Source organism: Heterodontus francisci, chromosome 23, assembly GCF_036365525.1.
Source record: "Heterodontus francisci isolate sHetFra1 chromosome 23, sHetFra1.hap1, whole genome shotgun sequence".
NCBI classification, from domain to species: Eukaryota; Metazoa; Chordata; class Chondrichthyes; order Heterodontiformes; family Heterodontidae; genus Heterodontus; species Heterodontus francisci.
The window spans coordinates 20,259,195-20,280,827 of NC_090393.1; the positions used below are offsets into that span (position 1 = coordinate 20,259,195).

At 45.7% G+C, this 21,633-nt stretch overlaps 1 protein-coding gene across 7 annotated transcripts in view; it reads left to right on the forward strand.

Moving 5' to 3' along the window:
• smtnb (smoothelin b) overlaps window positions 1–21,633 on the forward strand; it is a 553,824-nt gene that overhangs the window by 419,414 nt on the left and 112,777 nt on the right. The window lies entirely within an intron of this gene.

Here is a 21,633-nt window from a genome sequence, read left to right on the forward strand (position 1 = left end):
TGGAAGCTGCTGTTTGTCAGTGCTGGGTATCATGACACTGACAAAGAAATCACAATAGTGAAGTAAAATTACCCCAACAAACTGTAATTTTATGCATTACTTAGAACAGAGGCTGAAATGTGCCATGAGTATGTAACCCATCAAGGAATTAAGGTGATGCCGAGCTTTGCCCTTGAAAATACACTCCAGCATTATTTCTTTATATAACAGACATAGCAACAGATGGCAGGATCCTATGGTCAAGTCACATGGCTTGAACCAAAATCTTCTTGTGATTAATACCTTTGAATCCATTACTGCCTTGTAAAATACTCTAGACCAAATGTTATTCTTTATAGGAGAAGTGCAATTCTGAGATGGGGGAAAGGTTAAGGATATTTTTTAAAGGTGTAAAATATTCCAAAATTTTCAAATATAATGGCTCTGATTTTGTTGGAGTAAGGCATGTTATGGCGTGTCCTGTTAGAAATTTTTCCCTCACCCTTCAACTCAAAATTCTTTTGTCCTGCAAGTTGCTGGAAGTATGAGCTGATAATGGCGTGTGTCAGTTATCTGCTCCACTGCTTTCTAAGTATCTGTCTGGAGTGCCTCTTGGCCCCGGTGGGTAAACCTGCAGCACCAAGCCCTCCAGTGATGTGTCAGAGAGCCCTATGCCCTGTTGTGCCATATTCCTGACCTGTAGGTCAGACACTCCTCCCCAGCCACTTCCAATGCCTGTTGCAGCTGCACCTTCCCTTTAAAAGGTGCAGGCTGGCTTTAAGTAACGTAGGCTAGGTTTAATGTAGTGCGAGCAACAAATGACCTTGTGCCCATTGCAGAGGCATGCAGCCACTCAACAGCGAGTGGGACCCCTGCCGCCAGCACTAAATTCAACCCAGTGTCCAGCTTCAGGTTCAGTTTCAAAGGGCTGAATCTTACCTGGCCCTTGGAGATGGGATAAGAGGTGGGGGGGGAGGGTGGGTGGGGGCAGCCAAAATGACATGGGGAGACATTGGTGTTAATCTGTTAAATGTGTATCAATGGTTTGATTATATGCAGGTGAAGGGTGTTAATTGAGCACTTATAAGCAGACACTCACTGAGACTGGGGGAGGGTTTGAGTGAGGAGCTACATGTTTGTAATCCTTTTATTCTGCACAATAAATGTGAAACTGAGTAAATATAGGCTCCAGCATTATCCTTCCATAACAAGCTTTCTGGAGTATGACAGTCGGGTGGCATGCCCAACATTCTCCTGTCACCATGCATTTTGACCGTAGCGGAGAAGGTGGAGGATGGCTCTCCTGTCCGAAGTCAATAGAGCCAGTTAACTGGCCAAATTAAGGGCCACTTAAGAACAGCTTCCTGCCTCTATTCCCATTTAACTAACATCAGAGGGGCCTGCCACCACATGGAGACACCGCCAGCTGAGTCTTGGAGGCTTCCTAGTGGGTTTGGTGGGGTGGTGGGGAGGCCCTATTTAATGGGCAATCCAGGCCCACGAGGGTCCCTGTAGCAGCGATAGCTGCGCCTGTAGCAAGGACACCCCCCCCCCCCCCCCCCCCCCCCACCCCTCTGCCCTCACCAACCACCCCCTCACGGGTCTCCCTGACTTGCCACAGTGACCCCGATCCCACTTGCCTTGGTCCCAGGGCGGTCTCCACGGTGCTGTTCTGGGCTAAATGCAGCCCCAGCTGTGTCCCGGTGGTGCTGCTCCACCGCTGGGCTCTCTGATTGGCCGGCAGCTCTTGAAGCATGATCTCGGCCTTTAAAGGTGATTGGCAGCCTGATGGCGGGCAGTTAATTACCTTCATGCATTGAATTCTGCCGGCGTCTGACAAGTGGCCAAGGTGGGGTAGCCAGGACCCCCGTGCTGAAATAAAATTCAGCCCAAGCCTCATGAAGCCAGTGTAAATGGGCTGTCATATTTAAACTTTGTCTTTGTGCAAGGGTATCTCCCTTCCCAACAAAAGACAGATATCATCAAGCCAGCATCTGGTGTTGACATGGGCATAATCAAATGAATCAGTCAGATGATGAAGGCTCCTATTCCTATTTCATCTTTTCCTACTAAATATCAATTCTTCCCATTACAGCTTTTTCATATCCACTTGACTAGATAGACAGGATCTCATTTTATTGTCTCACCTGAAATACTGCACCTTGACAGTACAGCACGCTTCAGTACAGCACTTGGGCTGAATTTTCAGTCGCTCGTGGGGACGTGTTTGGGTGCAGGCAGGCCCGGAAAATTGCGCACTCAGCAGATAACACTGGTTCCAACGCCTCAGTGACGCGATTAGATATTTAAAGGAAGGGGCTGGGGTGGGGTAGGGGGGGTGGAGCTGGCAATCTGCATGCCTCCAATTAGTTGCTTGTTGACTTGTGGCGCTCGTTAGGAGTGTGGGGAACAACAGCAATTTTCAAATGTTGAACACAGAGAGTCAGGGACATGTTTGAGCATAGCTGTCAGGAACAGAGCAGGGAACCATTAGTGCTCATGACTGCAGTGTGAAAAAGTTGTATAAATGGAGAGATTTAAACTCAGTTGCTCATGCAGTAGCACAGAGTTGGCATCACTAGAGCTGGGAGGCTTGATTTTCTGAGGAGAGAATGTTTGGACTCTTGAAAGGAACTTGAGGGCTGCTGGCATTCATGGCCACTTCTAGCCATGCCTGTGTAGGCTGGATCACTGGAACTCTTCTTCCAGCTCTCCTATTTGCCACAGCCTTGATCAGGGCCTCAAGGGAGGCATCAGAAAAACGTGGGGTGCCCAGGGACAGTTGCACAAACCACTGCTGACCCTGTTCTCTCCCTGTTCATCTACTCCAAAGGCAATAGCAAGCCCAGTTTTAAATTATCCCTCTGTGCTTAGCTCCAGCTCCTGCCCAAACCTGGCTCCGGGCCAATTAGTGGCTGGCACATTAAAAATTGCATTGCATCATTGATGCAGAGTGAGTTTGGCCCAGAAATGTTCCGGGCATCAGGTTCCCAACCCCGGATGAAAATTCAGACCAGGATGTTAGTCTAGAAGGCTTGGTGTGTGCCTCAAACCCACATTCCTTCTAACTTAGAGGTGAGAATGTTACCAAGCGAGCCAAGTTGATAATATGTCGTTGTCATAACCATATCATTGAGTCCTGTCTAGGAAAAGCCTGGAAATAGATAAAAATTGATTAAAGGGTAGGAAGCAGTAGGTGCTTATTAGGGAACTGATGTTAGGGTGGAACAGTGCTGAGTGTAGTGTCCAAGGATCAATGTTGAGACTTCTGCTATTTCTAATTTGATTTGCATTCAGAAACCAAACGCAAGTGGTCAAATTTGGAAATGATAACCAAACTAGTAGTGCAGCCTGGGAACTATAAAATGAGTCAGATAAAATGTAAGCAAATGGATTACTGGCAGATGAAATTTAATCATACAACTGTAAAGTATTGCAAATAGAAGAAAAATGGTTGGCATATCTTTCCATGATAGTGTTCCAGTAACGAAGGTTGAAGTTGAAAGAGATCTTAGAGTATTAATAGACTCAGCGGTCAACATGTCAAATCACTATGGAGCAGCAATCAACAAAGTAAATCAAATGTTTGAGAACTAAAGGCTAATTTTTCATTCACATTAATCACTAAACAGAACAAAAGAATTTAAGTATCATATTTACACAATCACAAAATAAAACTCAAGTTTGATCACTGCTCTGTGCTGATAAGGTAACCTCAACCTGGGTGCACTACAATTGACATTAATGATCACCCACCCACTTCATATGGCTTCGGGCCATGCCACACTATCGGTCAAGTCACTGAAAGAAGGAGGCCCTTCTGACTAGTGCTAACTTAGACGTTCTTATCTAAAATTCAAAACATGAAGAATGAAGAAGGTTGAGAATGAAGAATGCATCTGAGGGCTAAGAAAATGGAAATCTGCCATGATTCAGATTCTTGATCACTAATTTGTCTCCGTTGAAGTGCATATTTGTGAACATGCGTTGAGGAAAGGATCAGATTCATTATGATGGCTCCCCCAGCAAATTAGCCCATCTATCCTCACTGGCAGGCTTACTCTTGAAAGACATGCCTGCTGCTTCTAAATTGTAGTTCAGTATGAGTCACCTCTTCTACAAAGTAAGGGGAAGGAAGAAAATCGGAGGGGAAAAACACTACGAGAATATCAATGTGTTGGATATTAATAGTGTTTGATAGAACATTTAGCAGTACTGATGAGGCACAGAATATTCTCATCTTTTAACTTGATAATATATATACATAAACATAGTTGATAAGTGAGATTCTGTGATTTTTTCTCAAATTACCAAATAGATACATGACCCCATTTGAACCAGCACCCCCACCCCTCCCATGCCACCCAACTTTAATTCAAATCCACCAGTGGCAGGATGCAGAATCCATTCTTTAAAAACTGGATGATCACTGCTCATCCACTGTTTTGACACTGTTGAGTTGTTCTGTAGAGAATGTTGACCTTTCTAAACTTTAAACTCCCACCTGTTATCCCTGTGATTAATAAAATGTTTTGAAGCATTGGTTTCCTTGGGAGTGAAGGAAGGCAGGTGGAAATGTTGAAAGATGTGAGACGTTCTATGACTTCATGCTGAGACACTGACACAGTGACAGGCTAGAAGCCTGGTGTGTCACGTTGTACAAGCTGACATTAAAATATAATCTACAGTCCATATTACTAGGGGGAACTTCAGCAATCTGAGATCACTTGGAAACTTCTGACTATACAAAGGTATTGTGGAATATTTCTCTGATTTGTTAGGTTATTGATATATTTTTGCAGAAATCCTGATTTCTTCTCATCTCAATTTCGAGTAACATATTTATTCAAAACAGCACAGTATAGTGATGAGTGATTGTCATCACAAAACTTTTTTCTCCATAAAATTACTGAGATGATTGTGTTTTACACCAATTTAATATGCATGGTTTGATGTAATGTGATTAGGAATTCTTCACTCACCTGTATTTGTTCAGTTTGGGAATGTTATCAGTCGACTAATGTTTGTTGCATTATGCACTGTTTTGGAACTGTGACAAATGATGCATTGCATATAGTAAGATTTTTTTCATGCAAGATTGATGCATAGGTTTGATCCCCAGGTCCTCGAAGTTGTCAGATATCTGCCGTGCAGTCATCTGATTTCTGAATTCTTCTGTTTTTTGCTGGGAAGTTCCTCAGCTTCTCTTGCTCCACCAGCTTAACTTCAGCAGGAATTTAGCATAAGCATGGTTTCTGCCAAAGTTATGGCAGGAAATGCCCAAAGAAATTTCCAGTGTTCAGTTACTTAGTGGTACATTACTTCTGTTAATCTATAATATTTTCTGCAATGTTAGCATTGATTTTTGGAAGTGTTTCAGTATTTGTAAGGGGTCAATATTTTTCTATATTTTTAGGTTGTTGTACTGCTACAAATAAGGAGGTACTTATTCACAGGACTTGACCTGCAGTATATTTGATAGTTAAAACAAACCGTGAAGGGATTTTATTAAATCTCAACCAAGTCAGATCCATAGTGATTTCAGCATTGTTACGACCGACCGCTCCTGTTAAAGCCCCAATCAAAATATATGATTCTGATTGTGGTGGGAGAAACGCACTGATAATTCAATCCCGTTGCTCCACATTAAAGAAAGACCCAGCCAAATTGTACCATCTATTAACCCATGAATGAGGCTAACCAAACCAGGTGTCTTTAAATATTAACTCTTTAATTAGAAGAACTAAATTCTTAAACACTATAAAGCTATAAACAACATTTAAAATAGAAAAAATTAAAGTCCTTGCAGATTTACAGTCCAATGTTGCTTGAAGTCCTCACAGAATGTTGCTTTCCTTCTCCAGCGAATTTCAACAATTAATGACTTGCAAAATCTTTCAACAGAATCAATCTGACTTTAGAGTTTCTGAGGGATAAAAGATTGTCACAGTCTAACTTCCCTTTCTTCAATTTAAATTACCAGAGATCTCTGTTTTGGCTTGATCTTTTCAGAATTTTGAGAGATAATAATTAAACAGACTAAAAATCCTATTCCTTCAGTTTAAATGGTTGAGAGCTCTTTTTCAGGTGTGCTAAACACCACAGCTGTCTGTATCCGTGTGTCCTCTGTATCTGTGTTAGAACAAACTGTCTTCAACTAAAAGCCAGTTCAAAATTGAATTGTAACAAATGTATCGCTTGCTACTCACTCCCAGTGGCTGTATCTATGGTAACAAGAATGCACCCTTTGAATCGCAGTCTCCAAATAGCTGTTTCTAACGGCAACCGAAAATGCACCTTTCTAAACTCCTGAGGCTTGTCGGTTCTTAAAGCAATACTGATCCTCTGCAAACCTTAAAGGCAAACCACATATTCCTGAAAAAAAACTACAGGACCATGACAGCATCAACAGTTCCAGTAGCCTCACTTGCTGTTCTGTCATTCTGCACAGTCCTGTCATCGGTTTTGTGCTTCTGGTGGGGATTTTCCAATATTCAGTCACAGATACAGTTACGCACTGGGAGCTTCGCTTGCTTAATCTGGATTACTAGACCGCAGGGGTATAATTTACTCAAATATTCTCTATTGAAATGAACAAATAGCCATTTTATGATATGACCATTATAATAAACAGCACACCACTATTTTGAAATTTTTATTTTAGTTGGATACTTTTGTGAGCTACCTTAGTAACAATAATGGAATAAATTAAAGATAATGAGGAACTGAATTGCATAGATGCATAAATATTTTTTTCACACTAATCTCCCTTAGCCCCTGAAGTCATTGACTCTGTGCTGGGTACATTTCATTCAAGTGACCATTCTTTGTCTTGAGTTGAGATACTGAAATTTACAGGTATTTGACCACATGTACATAACCATACACAATTTTCACCTGACAGCCAAAATTTCAAACTTCCAGTAGGTGGTCGTTGCAGAGGGATCAAGAGCAAAGTTTTTCCCTCCCTAACCCAGTTCAGATTAACTCCTGTCTCTTCAGCTGAGATCAACTAGCTCAGTACACACTAGGCTTTCAACCCATGGAAACAGCTGTGGAGGCGGAACTGAGAGAAGAATCAGAGATTCTCGTGCCGGCGCAGCTCTACCAACAGCGGCAGGTAGCTTATTCGGCTCAATTAAGTCCCCTCTTGGGGTTAAATTGATGACGCCACCGGGATCTTCCTGATGGTGGATGGGACCCCCTGCTGAGGCTGAAACCCAGCCCTTGCTTGGAGGCAGCATCACGGCGGTAGGCCAGGGGGCCAGCGAGTCTTCCTTTAAATCTTTCCCCCCACCCACTCTCCACGACTTGGAGCCGTGTGCCAGAGGACCACAGCTGTGGCTGCAGGCCATCCTGTGGAGGGGCAGCAACACTTATTTGTAGCTATTTTATAATTCTTTAGGGGACACCTCCATCTTGAGGTGCCCTCGCTTTCTCCTACCGATATTAGTAGTGGCCACCTCTCCCAGTGGGGCTATCAGCCAGTCATCACTGTATGCCCTCCTATTGGGCCTTCCAGTTCCCTGGTCCACCCACCGTTCTTAGTTGCAGGGAACTCCCGGAGGTGACCAGTTAAAATACTGCCTCCGGGAAAATTGCGACCAACTTTCCGCAAAGGCCACCTCCGGGTTCCTGAACCAGAATTGATCCCAATGATCTCAGCAAAATTCAGATCATAAACAAGTTCTGCCCTCCACCAGGTCACATTAATCTGTTAGAGCAAAGTTAAGTGTACTGAGTTGCATTCCCTGAGAAGAGGACAGGCTCAATTAAAGCCTGGTGAGGTATATAACATGCTGATCAATATTTTTGTGGATTATCTGTAATGTTATAAGATAATAGCACTGATGATTTTTGCAGAAATTTGTTAGGTTACAGGGAGGGAGGGGAATCACATTTGCAATTTTCCAAATGAGGAGTTACTCAGCCGAGATTTGCTGTCATGGGGAGCCACTCCAGTTCATTCATACTTTATTGTGGAAGGTTATGGAGGGGCTGTTTGAAGCAATCAATAGGCCTTCTGATCCTCTCTTGGCAATGGATATAATGCCACTGTCTGTTTCAAAAGTTGCTGAAATTAAACTCTGGTGGCTCTGTTGGTAAGTATATTACCTATTGTGGAACACAGCCACACAGACAAGGAAGGCCCTAGATTGGATTCTTATTTTTTGTTCATTCATGGGGGGTGTCGCTGGCTAGGCCAGCTTTTATGGTCCATCCCTAATTGCCCTTTAGAAGGTGGTGGTGAGCTGCTTTCTTGAACCACTGCAGTCCATGTGAGGTAGGTACACCCACAGTGCTGTTAGGAAGGGAGTTCCAGGATTTTGACCCAGTGACAGTATGGCAATATAGTTCCAAGTTAGGATGGTGTGTGATTTGGAGGAGAACTTGCAGGTGGTGGTGTTCCCAGGCATTTGTTGCCCTTGTCCTTCTAGTTGGTAGAGGTCGCGGATTTGGAAGGTACTATCTAAGGAGCCTTGGTGCATTGCATCTTGTAGATGCCACTGTGCGTCGATGGTGGAAGGAGTGACTGTTTCTGGATGAGGTGCCAGTCAAGCTGGCTGCTTTGTCCTGGATAGTGTCGAGCTTCTTGAGTGTTGTTGGAACTGCACCCATCCAGGCAAGTGTTCCATCACATTCCTGACTTGTGCCTTGTAGATGTTGGACAGGCTTTGAGGAGTCAGGAGGTGAGTTACTCCCCACAGGATTTCTGGCCTCTGATCTGCTCTTGTAGCCACGGTATTTATATGGCTACTCCAGCTCAGTTTCTGGTCAATGGTAACCGCAAAGATGTTGATCGTGGGAGATTCAGTGATAGTAATGCCATTGAATGGCAAGGGAAATGGTTAGATTCTCTCTTGTTGGAGATGGTCATTGCCTGGCACTTTATTTTATTTATTTATTTAGAGATACAGCACTGAAACAGGCCCTTTGGCCCACCAAGTCTGTGCCGACCAACAACCACCCATTTATACTAATCCTGCATTAACCCCATATTCTCTACCACATCCCCACCATTCTCCTACCACCTACCTACACTAGGGGCAATTTACAATGGCCAATTTACCTATCAACCTGCAAGTCTTTGGCTGTGGGAGGAAACCGAAGCACCCGGCGGAAACCCACGCAGACACAGGGAGAACTTGCAAACTCCGCACAGGCAGTACCCAGAATTGAACCTGGGTCACTGGAGCTGGGAGGCTGTGGTGCTAACCACTGCGCCACTTGTGTTGCACAAATGTTACTTGCCACTTATCAGCTCAAGCTGGATATTGTCCAGGTCTGGCTGCATTTCTACACGGACTGCTTCAGTATCTGAGGAGTCGCAAATGATGTTGAATATTGTACAATCATCAGCAAACATCCCCACTTCTGACTGAAGGAAGGTCATTGATGAAGCAGCTAAAGATGGTTGGACCTAGTACACTACCCTGAAGAACTCCTGCAGTGATGTCCTGGAGCTGAGATGATTGACCTCCAGCAACCACAACCATCTTCCTTTGCGCGAGGTATGTCTCCAACCAGCGGAGAGTTCTCCCCCTAATTCCCATTGACCTCAGTTTTGCGCGGTCTCCTTGATGCCGTACTCGATCTAATGCTGCCTTGATGTCAAGGGCAGTTACTCTCACCTCACCTCTTTTGTCCATGTTTGAACCAAGGCTGTAATGAGGTCAGGCCCTGGAGGAACCCAAACCGAATGTCACTGTACAGGTTATTGCTAAGCAACTACCACTTGATAGCACTGTCGATGATACCTTTCATCACTTTACTGATAATTGAGAGTAGACAGATGGGGTGGTAATTGGCCGGGTTGGGCCTGTCCTGCTTTTTATGTACAGGACATACCTGGGCAATTTTCCACATTGCCGGGTAGATGCCAGTGTTGTAGCTGCACTGGAACAGCTTGGCTAGGGGCGGGGCAAGTTCTGGAGCACAGGTCTTCAGTATTATTGCAGAATATTGTCAGGGCCCATAGTCTTTGCAATATCCACTGCCTTCAGTTGTTTCTTGATATCACGCGGAGTGAATCGAATTGGCTGAAGTCTGGCATCTGTGATGCTGGGGACTTCAGGAGGAGGCCCAGTTGGATCATCAACTCAGCACTTCTGGCTGAAGATTGTTGCAAATGCTTCTGCCTTATCTTTCGCACTGATGTGCTGGGCTCCCCCATCATTGAGGATGGGGATATTTGTGGAGTCTCCTCCTCCAGTTAGTTGTTTAATTGTCCACCACCATTCACGGGCTTAAAGGTGGATAAATCCCCAGGCCCAGATGAGATGTATCCCAGGCTGCTATGTGAGGCAAGGGAGGAGATAGCAGGGGCTCTGACACAAATTTTCAGATCCTCTCTAGCCACAGGAGAGGTACCAAAGGATTGGAGGATAGCGAATGTGGTACGATTATTCAAGAAGGGTAGCAGGGATAAACCAGGTAGTTTACAGGCTGGTGAGCCTAACATCAGAGATAGGGAAAATATTGGAAAAAATTCTGACACACAGGATTAATCTCCACTTGGAGAGGCAGGGATTAATCAGGTATAGTCAGCATGGCTTAGTAAAGGGGTGATCGTGTCTAACAAATTTGTTTGAATTTTTCCAGGCGGTAACTAGATGTGTAGATGAGGGTAATGCAGTTGATGTAGTCTACATGGACTTCAGTAAGGCTTTTGATACGGTCCCACATGGGAGATTGGTTAAGAAAGTAAAAGCCCATGGGATCCAGGGTAATTTGGCAAATTGGATTCAAAATTGGCTTAGTGGAAGGAGGCAGAGGGTGATGGTCGAGGGTTTTTTTTGTGAATAGAGACCTGTGACCAGTGGTGTGCCGCAGGGATCGGTGCTGGGACCCTTACTGTTTGTAGTGTACATTAATGATTTAGACATGAATTTAGGAGGTATGATCAGTAAATTCGCAGATGATATGGAAATTGTTGGTGTCATAAATAGTGAGGAGGAAAGCCTTAGACTACAGGACGATATAGATGGGCCGGTAAGACGGGCAGAGCAGTGGCAAATGGAATTTAATCCTGAGAAGTGTGAGGTGATGCACTTTGGGAGTTCTAACAAGGCAATGGAATATATAATGGATGGTAGGACCCGAGGGAGTACAGAGGGCCAGAGGGACCTTGGGATGCTTGTCCATCGATCCCTGAAGGCAACAGCACAGGTAGAAAAGGTGGTTAGGAAGGTATACGGGATACTTGCCTTTATTAGCAGAGGCATAGAATATATGAGCAGAGAGGTTATGATGGAGCTGTATAAAACACTGGTTAGGCCACAGCTGGAGTACTGTGTACAGTTCTGGTCACCACACTATAGGAAGGATGTGATTGCATTGGAGAAGGTGCAGAGGAGATTCACCAGGATGTTGCCAGGGCTGGAGAATTTCAGTTATGAAGACAGACTGGATAGGCTGGGGTTGTGTTCCTTGGAGCGGAGAAGCTGAGGGGGGACCTGACTGAGGTATACAAAATTATGAGGGGCATTGATAGGATAGGTAGGAAGAAACCTTTTCCCTTAGTGGAGGGGTCAATAACTAGGGGGCATAGATTTAAGGTAAGGGGCAGAAGGTTTAGAGGGGAGTTGAGGAGAAATGTTTTCACCCAGAGGGTGGTTGGAATCTGGATCGCACTGCCTGAAGAGGTGGTAGAGGCAGGAACACTCACAACATTCAAGAAGTATTTAGATGAACACTTGAAACGCCATTACATACAAGGCTACGGGCCAAGTGCGGGAAATGGTATTAGTTGGGACGGGTGCTTGATGGCCGGCGCAGGCACGTAGGGCTGAAGGGCCTGTTTCTGTGCTGTAAAACTGAATGACTCTGTGACTGTATGACTGCAGAGCTTAGATTTAATCGTTGATTATGGGATCGTTTAGCTCTGTCTATTGCTTGCTGCTTACATAGTTTGGCACACAAGTAGTCCTGTGCTGTAGCTTCACCAGGTTCACACCTCATTTTGAGATATGCCTGGTGCTGCTCCTGGCATGCTCTCCTGCATTCTTCATTGAACCAGGGTTGGTCTCTTGGCCTGATGGTAATGGTAGAGTGGGGAATATGCCCGGCCATGAGGTTACAGATTGTGGTTGAGTACAATTCTGCTACTGCTGATGGCCCACAGCGCCTCATGGATGCTCAGTTTTGCATTGCTAGATCTGTTCGAAATCTATCCCATTTGGCACGGTGGTAGTGCCACACAACACGATGTGGGGTATCCTCAATGTGAAGGCGAGACTTTTGTCTCCACAAGGTCTGTGCGGTGGTCACTCCTACCAGCACTGTCATGGAGAGATGCATCTGCGGCAGGCATATTGGTGAGGACGAGGTCAAGTATGTTTTTCCCTCTTGTTGGTTCATCACCACCTGCTGCGTACCCAGTCTAGCAGCTATGTCCTTTAGGTCTCGGCCAGCAGTGGTGCTACCAAGCCACTCTTGATAATGGACATTGAAGTCCTGCACCCAGAAAACATTCTGCGCCCTTGCCACTCTCAATGCTTCCTCCGAGTGGGGATCAACATGGAGGAGTACTGATTCATCAGCTGAGGGAGGGCGGTAGGTGGTAACCAGCAGGATCCATAGAGTCATAGTATTATATAGCACAGGAACAGGCCCTTCGGCCCATCGTGTCTGTGCCGGCCATCAAGCACCTATCTATTCTAATCCCATTTTCCAGCACTTGGCCTGTAGCCTTGTATGCTGTGGCGTTTCAACTGCACATCTAAATACTTCTTAAATGTTGTGAGTGTTCCTGCCTCTACCACCGCTTCAAGCAGTGTGTTCCAGATGCCAGCCCCACTCTGGTGAAAATTTTTTTCCTCAAATCCCCTCTAAACCTCCTGCCTTAAATCCATGCCCTTTGGTTATTGACCCCTCCACTAAGGGAAAAAGTTGCTTCCTATCTAACCTATCAATGCCCCTCATAATTTTGTATACCTCAATCATATCTGCCCTCAGCCTTCTCTGCTCTAAGGAAAACAACCCTAGCCTTTTCAGTCTCTCTTCATAGCTGAAATGTTCAGCCCAAGCAACATCCTGATGAATCTCTTCTGCATCCTCTCCAGTGCAATCACATCCTTTCTAAAGTGTGGCGACCAGAACTGTACACAGTATTCCAGCTGTGGCCTAACTAGCATTTTATACGGCTCTATCATAACCTCTCTGCTCTTATATTCTGTGCCTCGGCTAATAAAGGCAAGTATCCCATATGCTTTCCTAAACACCTTATCTAACTGTGCTGCTGCCTTCAGTGATCTATGGACAAGTACATCAAGGTCCCTCTGACCCTCTACTTCCTAGGGTCCTACCATCCATTGTATATTCCCTTGCCTTGTTAGTGCTTCCACACCACACACTGTTGGGGGAATTTTATCGGGCCTGCAAGAGCAGCTTTTGTGGTGGAAGGGGTAACTTTTTTTTAAATTCTTTCATGGGATGTGGGCGTTGCTGGCAAGGCCAGCATTTGATGCCCATCCCTAATTGCCCTTGACAACTGAGTGACTTGCTAGGCCATTTCAGAGGGCAGTTGAGAGTCAACTACATTGCTGTGAGTCTGGTGTCGCATGTAGGCCAGACCAGGTAAGGATAGCAGATTTCCTTCCCTAAAGGACATTAGTGAACCAAAAGGGTTTGTTTTTTTTACGACAGTCGATGATAACTTCCTGGTACCATTATTGAGATTAGCTTTTAATTCCAGATTTTTTTATTAATTATTGCATTTAAATTGCACCAGCTGTCATGGTGGGATTTGAACCCATGTGTCTTTAGGGCATTAGCCTGAACTTCTGGATTGCTAGTTCAGTGATATTATCATCTCCTCAATTAGGCGGGAAGTGATATTTCCATTTCCTGATGGGTTCAATTTTAGAGATTAAGTCAGCGGCGTTTTGGGGCAGGCCAGACCTTATGCCATCCTATGACAGATTCCAATTTTTCATGCATTCGCATACCATGAGTACTCATTACCTTATAATTATTTGAAATTTAAGTCTTACCTGCCAGATTAGGTCAGCGCGCGTGGGAATCTTGTGGCACCCGATTCATGTTAGTTTAAAGGTGGCATGCACTAGTCAACTTTGTGCAGTTGTGTCTCAGGTCAGTAGTTTTCTTTCTTGAACTCTTCGGCACAAGGAAGGGCAATATTGGAATGGATGTTTGGCGTCAGGCTCGGGACCAGCAAGGGCGATTCTTTTGGGGGGGTGGTGTTGGAGGGGGGTGGGATATCGGGTGCCTGGAGTTGCAGAGGAGGGAAGCCAGGGAGGGCAGAGGATAGAGTATCAGTTGCCTGGAGTTGCAGAGGAGTAAAGCCAGGGAGGGCAGAGAGTGGGGTATTGGGTACGTGGAGGTGCAGAGGAGAGAAGCCAGGGAAGGCAGAAGGTGGGGTATTGGGTGTCTGGAGGTGCGGAGAAGGAAATGGTCTAGCGCTCAGGGTGTGGAGTTGGTGGTTGGAGCAGATGATGTATGTAAGGTGCATGATGGGCCCAAAGGGAAGGGTGCATACTGTCAACATTGAGATCCTGTGGGGCAAACTCAGGGTGCTGGCTGGCGGAGGGAACGGTCATAGTCACAGGGGAAAGTGGGATTTGGTAAGGGAGGGCATGTCCAGAGTCATGGTTGGATATTGGAGTCAGTCACCAAGAAAGACGAGGGTGCCAACCCTTGTGGGGCACTATCATTATCAGCAGCCTCCTTAGCACTTCTGACTGAGGGAGCATCTGTGCAATAGGGCCTAGTGATGGAGGCTGCCCCTGCAATAATGTCGTTGCAGCAGCCTCAGGAGGCACCCCCACTGGCACCTTTATGATGAGGATGACCGCCACATGCATCTTAGCCGCAAGCCGAGACAAGTGAGCAGGCTGCCTCCACCTCCTCCGAGGCTGCAAGTGGAACGTGGTCGAGAGCAGAGGCCACCACCTTGGGCAGAGCACTGAGCGGGTCACTGGGGTGTCTAACCATAGAGGCAAAACCCACTGCCCTCTGTGCCTGCAAGGCACCATCTGTTAGGAATTGTATGTACTGCCCAGCTTTCACAAAGGGGGCACCAGTAACCTGTGAGATGCAGGGATATGCCACCAAGGTCCACAGCTGATGCTTGGAAGGAACCAGAAGTGATGAAGTTCAAGGCTACAGTGACTTTGACAGCTACTGGCAGAGCTTGACGAGCAGTGCTGCGAGGAGTGAGGTCTTCCACCAATGAGGGCAAATCTCTGTAACTATCTGACTGGAGAGTTACAGTCTACTTCGGCATTGATTCTCAGTCAACTGAAGGTAGCTGCATCTTTGGCAGTAGACCCTACGTTGAGGGTATGGCCCCCCTTGCCCTCATGCTCCTCGTCCTTCTCCTCCGCCCTCCTAATGCCCAGAGCTCTGCCTTCCTGCGGAGGATGTTACTCCTGATCGTCACTGGAGCCAGATTCTGTGCTCCCTTTGCCAGCTGCTGCCTTCCTTGTGCGCAGGTAGCCTCCCAACTGTGTTTGAAAACCTTGTCCCTGGCTCTTATGCCCTCCGCCATCCCAGGAGGGTGATGACCCTCTTGTGCTGCCTGAGCACTTACTGACCACTCTTCCCGCCATCTCCACTTTTTTTTATTCTTTCATGGGATGTGGGCATTGCTGATTAGGGCAGCATTTATTGTGTTTGAGAAGGTGGTGGTGAGTACTGACCAGATGGCACCTGTGTAGTCCCCTTCTGCTCTGTTCTCCCTTTCATGGGACCCACCTAAATTATTGGGGTGACCATGGCTGGCTGTCCACTGTGTTGCCACCTCTTTTCACCTGATTTGCCCCAGACAGCCGTGTGTAGCCCATGCGTCCCTGCCAAAATCTGATCATGGCCCTCAATGAACTCTTTAACTATCTTAATTACCATTATTACCAGATTGGGCGGGTTCTGAGGGCCGCCCTTCCCTGCTTTGGTGAAAGTCACTGGCACCAGGAACAGTGATGGGAAAACTGACCAGTGCTGGCATTTCCCTCCCCCACCGCCCCCCCCGCCCCGGCCTCTGGTGATCTCAAAATTCAGCTCTGTGTGTTGCTTATTTTTGTTCCTAAGTGCAGTACTTAGCAGTTTGTGTTAAATACCATCTCACATTTTTATGCATACTTAGTTATTTTTGTGCAACTCATTTTTTAGTTTCTGAGTTGGTGAACTGTTTCCTCTATTCCATTGCCCTCCTAGTTTGGTATCCTCAGCATTGAGTTTCTGTGTCTGGATCATTTATGTAAATGAGAAATGGTAGCAGTTCCAACATTAAAACTTGAGCCTGAAACTCACTACTCCCCTGCTGCCACCACCACCTCCCCCCTCCCCCCTCCCCCCTCCCCCAACCCCACCACCCCACCTCATTCATCCTGACATAACTCCTTCAATGGGTACTTGTTTTCTAAGCTTTAGCCACTTTCTTACCTATGCTCAGGGTTTATCCTGAATTCTTTGAGTTGACTAGCAGCTTTTCAGGTGGAACTTTGTCAAATGTCTCTTGGATATCTAGATTCACTATGTCATAGGGCTAGTCAAAGTCCAATTGGGATGTCAATTCCTGAAAGAGGTTGAACAGCTTGGTCAGGCATAATCTTTCCCTTCTGAATCCTACTGTTTACTAGGTTATTCTCGTACGGATGCTCAAGTTTATCCCCTTAATCGGCTCATCAGTGTAAAAGTACATGATTTTGTGATAACTCATTTGAAAATTTCCTTTCCAATGCAATGTCATAATTGATCAGAGATGCAGAAAGTTTTTTTTTACAATGCATTTTGTCTATCCTAGTTTTGCAACAGTATACAATTAATGTATTTTATTAGAAACCATTTTTAAAGTGCTTTTGAGCTGCTGTCCATTGGCAAAGGTAGTGTACAACTAAGCTATGCAGATTATCGGTCCCAGGTTTGATCTTGGATTTATGCTGAGTTAGCTGATTTCAGCCAGTGCAGCAATAACATCCGTACTATTCGTGCCCCTGGACTGTGTGGGTATAACCACCAGGGTTCGTTGGCCAATGGAATCTGTGTGCAAGACTAGTGAGACCAAACCTGTCTCAATGGGCTGACTTTTACGCCACCCCAGCGGGTCAGTTGGTGGCGTGGGGGCGGTGTAAAATTGAGCGGGAGGCTCCAGGAGGCCTACCCGCCCCGCACCCGCCTCTGGTCGACTTTACGATGGTAAGGTTTGGGGGGGAAACGGCCCACCCGCCCGAGGCCAATCAAGGCTCCTAAGTGGCCACTTAAGGGCCCACGCCTGCCTCCATGGGTATTTTACCCGTGGAAAGCGGGTGTGCTGGGTACGTGAAAGGCTGCCCAGTGATAGCTGCCGGCCTTTCCGCGCTCGGGGTGGGGGGAGGCATGGCAGTCGGGCACCGTGTGCCCGATTGAGGGCCGCCCCCCCCTTCCCCATACTCCTCCCAAACTACCACTCCAGCCTCACCAGGGAAGGACCGATCCCCCTGGTGAGGCATGCCCAACTCACTCACTCTCCAGGGTCCATGGCGTCGGCTGGTCTGCAGTCCCAACAGTGGCCACCACTCCTGGTGGCGATGCTGGGACAAAGAGCTGCCAGCCCGCTGATTGGCCGGCAGCTCACTGAGGCGGGACCTCCTCCCTCAAGTGGGTGGAAGTCCCGCCTCGGAACAATTAAGCCTGGGGATCCGTAAAAGACGGGACAGATCCCCAGGTTGGACTTTCATGTCGGTGCCGAATTCCCATCCGCTCAAGGTAAAATTCAGCCCACTGTTTACTGTCTAAGCTCCTAAGTGAAAAATAACAACTTGGACAAGTTACCATGATATGATTGGCAACCATGAAACTGTATTCCAGCAATAATCCGTACTTTCAGCAAGAAAGGTAGAAAATTTGAGAAAGAATCTTTTAAGTGTTGGTTGCTGTTTTGAATGAAAGTTGCAGGGCATAATCGACATAATGGGAGAGGGGAGTTATAAGATTAAATCAGAGAATTGGTAAAGGATATTTGAAAATGTTATGTGAAGAGCCCTGAGATCTAGCTCTGTTCCCATTCAAAGCTTTGTGTATAGTCGTAAGCATGTACAGTACAATTACACAAAGTAAAAACACTGAGCGCTAGGGAAACATTACTGTGCACTGGTTAACTTTCTCACATGTCACCTGTCTGTTTGCATCCTGTATGTTTGGGGATGCAACATCTAATGAAATATGAAAACACTTTGCAAAATTCTATTTAAGATCTGCATTGATTGGGAAGTCAACATGAAATTGCTTGCTAAGAGGGACAAGGCATCTTGGATAGGAGAAGGCTGTGAAAATGAATACAGGCAACTAATGACCATGCTGTGGAAGAACATACTTGCTCATACGTTCTGTGCCTTTTCTTATAATAATGGCTTCTTTCAATAGTGCCTGAGCACTTTAAAGGGGAATGTAGTGAAGTGGTTCTGTTTACATTTTGTTAGTGTAATCCAACAAATTATGTCTGTTAGATGTTTAACAGCTATGTAACACTACAATTATGTTCTTAGTAATATAAAAGCAAAATATTGCGAATGCTGGAAATCTGAAATAAAAACAGGAAGTGATGGAAATACTGAACAGGTCTGGCAGCATCTGTGGAGAAAGCTTTCAGAGAACTCTGATGAAAGGTCACAGACCTGAAACATTAACTCTGCTTCTCTCTCCACAGATACTGCCAGACCTGTTGAGTTATCTTTTCAGGTTTGTTTCATATTGTAAGTATTGGTATAATACAATGATACAAAGAAGTGAAATGATTGATTGTATCCTTTTGTGTCGCAATCTTTCCCACCCTTCCTTTCTTTGTGGCTCTTGCTCGGGTACAATTCCATGAATGTTATTTTCAGGTATCTCATCTAAATGGCCATTCTTCATGGAAAGATATCCTAATGCCCAATAAAACAAAATTGCAATTTACAATTTCTCTCTGCTGAAGGCAATGAAGCATACTGATGAACCAGCTCCACAGGCACATGCAGACCTCCAATAATTTACCAGATCGCATTTTTTCCCAGTTTGATCTCCCAGGTCTCCTGATGTTGCTATCTCATGCTGGGATGCAATTTCTTGGGTACTGACAGCCACCAGGTACCTGACCCAACTGGATATTCTTCATATGGAAAGTTGCAGTGTGAGTTTCATAAGAGTATAAGAAGTTGGAGTGGGAGTAGGCCATAGAACTTCTTGAGCCTGCATCACCATTTAATAAGATCATGGCTGATCCTCAACCTCAACTTCACTTTCCCACCATAACCTTTGATTCCTTTAGAGTTCAAAAATCTTCTCAATCTCAGCCTTGAATACACTCAACCACTAAGCGTCCAAAGTTCTCTTGGGAGAATTCCAAAGATTTATAACCCCCCTGAGTGAAGAAATTCCTCTTAATCTCAGTCTGAAATGGCTGTCCTGTTATCCTGAAACTATGCCCCCTAGTTGTACATTCTCCAGCCAGGAAAAACAGCTTCTTAACATCTACCCTGTCAAACCCTCTCAGAATCTTATATATTTCAATGAGATCACCTCTCAATCTTCAAAACTCCAGAGCGTATTGGTCCGTTCTACTCAATCTGTCCTCATAGCACAACCTTTTCATCCCAGGAATCAATCGAGTGAAACTTTTTTGTATCCCTCTAAGGCAAGTTTATTGTTCCTTAGGTACGGAGACCAAAACTGTACACAGTATTCCAGGTGTGATCTTATCAAAGTCTTGGAAGATTGCGGCAAGACTTCCATACTCTTGTACTCCAACTCCCGTGCAATATAGGCCAACATACCATTTGCCTTTATAATTGCTTGCTATATCTGCATGTTAACTTTCTGTGTTTCTTGTACAAGGACACTCAAATCCCTCTGAATACCAACACTTAATAGTTTCTGTCCATTTAGATAATATTTTTTCCATTCTTCCTACCAAAGTGAATAACATCATATGTCCCCACATTATACTCCATCTGCCACGTTCTTGCTCACTCACTTAACCTATCTATATTCGTTTATAGACTGTTTGGGGAGAATTTTATGCTGTCCCCTGTGGCAAGTTTGGAGGCAGGGAGAGCATAAAATCGGGTGGGTTAGTGGCGGGGTGGGGACCGCCTCACCTTCCCGCTTCTGCCAAAATTAAGTCCGGGGTGGGAAGGCTGTTCACAGACCTTCCTGCCCCACCGCCAATTGAGGGCCTTAACTGGGCAATTAATGCACAATTAAAGGCCTCATCTCTCTGCTGCCGCCACAATAAGACATGCGGCAGGTGGCCCTGTCGCTGCACGGTAAGCACAACATGAAAAACCGTGTGGGCTGCTTTCTGGCTGCGGCGGGGTGGGGATGGTCCCCCATTAAAAGGAACTTACTGCCTGAATGAGGAACCTGGCATTGGGAAGTGAGCGGGGGCGGGGGGGGGGGTTGCGGGCTGCTGAGAGCCACCCCCCTGCCTTTGCTACAGACCCCCTCTACATCCCCCTCCCCCGTGAACCCCACCCTGCAAGACCTCTCCCGTCCTGACCTACCTGTGGCCTGGGTCCAGCAACGCTCCTATGCCTCGGGTAGGTGCTCCACTGGCAGCAGCCACCGTCTCCGTGGTGGCACTGCTCAGTGGAAGAGGCCAGCAGCTCTCCAAGGGCAGAACTTCAGACACAGGAATCCTTGTTCCTGTGTCAGGCCCGCCACTGTCCACTTAAGTGCCTAATTGGCACTAGATTCAGCAAGCCTTCCACAGAAGAGGCTACATGAGGTTCTTGGCATCGTTTTTTCTGGACGTCGAGATCCCCAACCCCAGCATAAAATCCCGGCCCTTATTGTTCTCCTCACAGCCTACTTTCCCACCTCATTTTGTTAGCAAATTTGGATACATTATGCTTGGTCCCTTCATCTAAGCCATTAATATACGTTGTAAATAGATGATGCCCCAGCATTGATCCTTGCCGTTCCCCACTAATACAGCCTGCCATACTGAAAATGACCCATTTATCCCTACTCCCTGTTTTCTGTCCTTTAACCAATCCTCTATCCATGCTAATATATTATTCCCCAACTTATGAACACTTGTGCCACAAGTTAGCTCTGTTGCTACAGAGGCAGCACCTCAGAGCTTGATCATGTTCTTGCCCTTGTGCACAGGTGCCCTTTGCAGTATGACACGCTTGATAGTGATCAGGAACAGAAAACTGTGCTGAATATTTCCTCTCTGTGGCTTGGAGTTATGAAGACCAATTGTAACTTCTAATTATTGCGAACTTCACTGAGATCACATGACCTGGTTGTCACAGACTAATACAGTAATCAATTTTTGAACCATTAATGTCCCTGAAACAGAATGGAAATGAAAGCTGCCCTCTCAACTAGTTAAAACAGGGTTGGTTGTGTCCTTGAGTGAAACTAAAATAAACTACCATGTGCAGAGATGGATTTTTGGATAATTTTCTCAACACAAATTTGAAATGTCTTAAATTATTTTTTAGAATTGATTTAATTGGACTCCAGCACATGTAAATGAAGCTTGACTGTTGAAAGGTTAATATCTGGGTTTATAGCTTTTCAGACTGTTACAGATTGAGACATTGCTTTCATCAAACTATCCTGCCATGTCCTTATGCTCAGTCAGTCACTCCAGCTGTCAGTTTTTTGTGTCTGCTGATGCTTTGGATATCAATTGACTGGCTTGCCAACCTGTGGAAGCCAATA